This window comes from Pygoscelis adeliae, unplaced genomic scaffold (genome assembly GCF_000699105.1).
Source record: "Pygoscelis adeliae isolate BGI_AS28 unplaced genomic scaffold, ASM69910v1 Scaffold49, whole genome shotgun sequence".
Lineage (NCBI taxonomy): Eukaryota > Metazoa > Chordata > Aves > Sphenisciformes > Spheniscidae > Pygoscelis > Pygoscelis adeliae.
The window spans coordinates 109,531-114,098 of record NW_008825545.1 but is presented as its reverse complement, the minus strand read 5'-3'; positions in this window follow the sequence as shown (position 1 = coordinate 114,098).

The window sequence follows — 4,568 nt, the reverse complement described above, 5'->3', positions numbered from 1 at the left end:
GCACTGGCTGAATTACGTGGCCGTCTACCATCCCAAGGGGGAGAAGAAGTGCTCGGCCCTGCAGTGGCTGGTGTTCGATCTGGCCCGGGTCTTGCAGGCGGCGGTGGAGGAGAAGGAGCAGCGTATCCAGAACCTGCAAAACAATCTGCAGGTGGCTCACAACGAAATCCTGGCGCTGCGGTGCGATAGCTCGCTGCTGAGCGAGCAGGCCGAGCAGCTGCGCAAGCTGAGGGAAGAGCTGAGGGCTGAGGCTGCCGACAACGCCCGGCTGAGAAGGAAAGTGCAGTGTTTGGGCACCCTGCTGTCGCTGGGGAAGGGTTTGGATCGGAGGAAGGTGGCGGCTCTCAGTAAGGCGGACTGGGACCCGGAGGTGTGGGACGGGGACGGCTGGAGTTTGGAGGCGCGGGAAGAGTCGTCGGTGCCAGGGGTGGGCGCCGCGGGCGCTAGGAAAGCAAAGCCGACGGAGGGAGAGAGAGGCCAGGGAGCGGGGGATACATCTAGGAAGGAGAAGGTTTGGAGGAAACAGAAGGAGGGGTGGCCCGTGTGGGTAAACCGAATTTGGACCTTGGAGCAGTGCGCTCCCTTCACGCACGAGGCGGCGAAGCGGGTGGTGACCGCCATCGGGCTGCCGTGGCCCAAGGTGGGGGCAATTATCAGAGCCCTGCCTGCCGATGAGACGCTGGGGGGGGAGATCTTAAGGCTGGTGATCAGAAATTTGGGAGAGTACGAGCCTCTCAAAGATAACATGGAGGGGGCGCCTTGGAGAGATGTCCAGGAGGCGTCAGCCTACCTGTGTGGGAATGTCTTACTCCGGGCGTTAAAGCAAAGGGAGAAACCGGTGACCCCTGACTTTGACATCTTTGGGGTGAACGTGGAGCAGGGGGATGTGGGGGTGCTGGCCTGTCGTGCTCCCGAGCTGCACAAGGGGTTTTTCATCAGCCTGGGGTCTACTTTAATCGGCCGCCCCCTTGGTGAATGCATGGCTACCTTGGAGAACATGGGGACCGTGATGGGAGCCGAGGGGAAAGGGATGGCGAAGAAGGATGGGACGGGGGCAAAGGGGAGGAAATACATTCCTAGAGGGACGATTTGGAGATATTTAATAAACCAGGGGGTGAATGAAGGAGAGCTAGATAGTCAGCCCACAGGAGTTTTGCTTGCCAAAATGAAGAAAATCCTTCAGGAAAAGGGGATGAAGCAAGAGGAGATTTGGGAAAAACTGAAGCAGATGAATCCATCAGCTCCTCCCCCTATCCCAAAGAGAAAGCTATACCCACCCTTAGGGGACCTTAAAGATTAGGGGTTCCAACCCCTAGCGTCAGTGGGATTAACCTCCACCACACTGACCTGGTGTGCAGGGGGAAGGGGCTGCATGGAGGTACGATGTCTGTTGAAGGGGGGGTGGGAAATTACTTTCTTAATTGCTATGGGTTTCAGAGACAATGTTATTAGATTGTCAGGGTCCTCCACTCCCAGCTAAATCCGTCCGGATATTGGGAGTGGGAAGGGGAAAAAGGAGGGGAAAAGAGGTAGAAGCCCAGTTGTGGGTAGGGGAAGATAAACTGGATGGGTGGATAATTCTGGTAAAAGGGGGGCAAACATTTTCGGAATGAATTTCCTGTCTCGGTTCAAGGTAGATCTGTCCAAGGGAAAACTGTATTGCGCTGCTGCCTCGGAAGGTGAAGGGATCGCAGGAGTCTCCAAGTCAGTGAAGTGCCGGTCTAAAAGTAAAACAGAAACAGGGGTAGTAAATGAAGAGTATGAGGTGGTTCCAGCTGGAGACCCCCTCTTCCCATCCCAGTACCCATGTGGTACCGAAGCACAGAAGGGTCACAAGGATGCCCAGGGGATGCAACAAAGGCTGAATAGATAGGGATTTAAAATCCCTATTTTCACAATCTCTCTGGAAGTCCAGGGGTGTGGAGTGTGTGGACAGTGGAAACCCCTTGCAATCAATTGTAAATCCACGTTGGGTTATGCCTTTGACCCCTGGGAGTGGGCACCACTTGAACAGCGGCAAATTGATTACATGCGCCCCTTCAAGAGGCTGAAGGAGGGTTTGTATCAGTTTGTATTTGTTGCCATTGACAGAACAGCAAGATGGACAGAGGCAATGGCAGCGTGTGGGGCTACTGCTAACACCATGGTTTGGTGTCTACGTGAAGTATTGAATGGATGTGGTCCTCCAATCTTAACTGATTCAGATGAAGGAAACCACTTGACAGATGCACCAGTCCAGAAGTTTCTGGAAGGGGTAGGGGTGGATCAGTTAACTGACATTTCCTACCATCCACAGTCCTCCAGGGAAGTGGAGAGAGCTAATAGGTCCATCAAGGTGAGACAGAAGTTAATTGCTGAAGAAAGAGGACTGAGTTGGGACGAAGCACTTCTGTTTGTGTGCTGGGCCATGGGAACAAAGAGCTCGCCAGGTACCACTGCAGCCCTTAGAAGCTGGTGTGTGGCCCTGCCCCACAGATGGACATCCTCTGTGGCGACGCCAGTAAACAGCCATGTGCCTCCGATACTGATTCAATCCTGGAGCAGGGTTAAATCAGCAGAGAGCACGGGCCCATGCCGCTCTCCGGAGTCACGCAGCTCAGGAGCAGCATGCCAATATAAAGCAACATGAAAATCAACCCCCACTGGGAAATGTGGTCCTATCCGCCCCATGTACAAAGGGAAAGGCCCAGAGAAAATTTAGGGGTGATTGTGGCTCATGGGTTGGGAAACACAGAACTAACTGGAAAAAAAAAAAAGGGGGGGGGGTTAATGGGTAGATGGGGCCCACTGCTGGCAAATCAAAGAGACTGTTTCTAACTAGCGTGTAAGACAGACTGGTTTTCAGGATCAAATGTGGCTGTGGGATCGATCACAGGTGTGGACCACAGAGAGCCTCACTGAGAACCATCTTCTTCGAGGTGCTCATCATTGTGTTAAGACAGCATCAGGAATATTGTTAAAGCACTGCAGGCCCTGTTCGGTGTGTTCTGCTGGCTTCTAGGTGTAACAGCGATGGTTTGGATGTGGAACATCACTGCTGTTAATAATTTTATTTCCTTCAGGAAAGATGTCAAAGGAATTTTAATATGAGACCTGGAGACGATGGGGATGACCTCAGATGTTTGGTTTCCCAGTAACAAGCATTTGTTAATAGACCTTCCAGAATTAACTGACTTCACCTGTAAGAGAGCATGGACTGGACAAAAAGATGGAACTAGTAAAATAGATATTCAGCTTGGATCCCAATACGGGACAGCAGCAGAAGTTGCACGGGATATAATGGCACCTTTGCAACCAGTGTAATAATAGGGGAATGCAGTTGTATCACCTGATGTGCTCTTAATTGTTCAGATGGTGCAGATGTAGTTCTGGCCACTGAGCATATCCAAAACTAAAATCATACCATCCACAAGTATCCACAAACCCTGTAGGACAGTATCCATTTTAATCCTGTAAGATGGGGAATTGATACGTAAGGCATGAACTATTTATTCTAGAATACATCCAGAGTGTGACCTGTATGTACATGGGTTGTGCTTCCCTTATAATTGCAGAGTCTCCATCCTTTGAGACTCTCAGAAGCTGTCCAGAGGCAGTCCTGGGCAACTGGCTCTAGGTGACTCTGCTTGAACAGGGGATTGGACCAGATGATCTCAAGAGGTCCCTTCCAACCTCAACCATTCTTTGATTCATTCTATGAAAATGGCAGCAATTTTGAATCGTATACAAGGCAGATGGGTAACAAACTTCAGACTGTTGTTTGATGCAACAGTGATGATAACTACCTGGGATAATCAAATGTGGCATGTGGTAAAACCAACTGCCAAGTTAAAAAAACAAAACAACAAACTATGAGGGATTACATTCAATAGTATCTCTATCTATTGTACTCAAGCTCAATTGTTAGCTATTAAAACATCTTTTTCAGTTGGATTAGCTCTGTTCTCATGGGTAGTACAACAAAGAGATCCCATATTACAAGGGAAGTTTCACCAACCGCTGTTGCAAATGGACAACTAAATGAAATGTATGTACTAGTTCTGTACAGTCGGTTGTGGACCACAGGAGGCTATTGTCACATGTCAGTGGAGCAAGTCAGCGTGGGAACGCTGGTGGTGTTTGGTAATAGTGCAGGCTGTGTATGCATCGCCTCACCTGTAATGGGAGAGTGGGAGGATAACACGACCTCTGGCTCCAGAAGACCAAAGATGTGGCACTGCATCTGTTGGCAGTGTACGTTCATTTGCCTGTTCTCAAAAGCAGCATTTTGTTCCAGACCGAGAGACTGATGGTGTCTGTCTGGGAGCTGAGAGGCCTCGCTGGGATGAGGTGTTCAGACAACGTGACAGCATACAGAACGGAGCCGAGAAACCTGAGAGCAGACAACAAGTTGCAAGCCTGAGGACCACCTTGGCAAGTAAGGAACTGTCGGAACTGGAAACTGAAACTGAACTGTATATCGTTGGTATGACATATGCACGGGTTGGTTTCCAAAAGCGACTGCTATGCAGCACTTCATCCTTTGTTGTTAATTATGATAGAAGTTGTGTTGTTCTTTATCCTTCTCT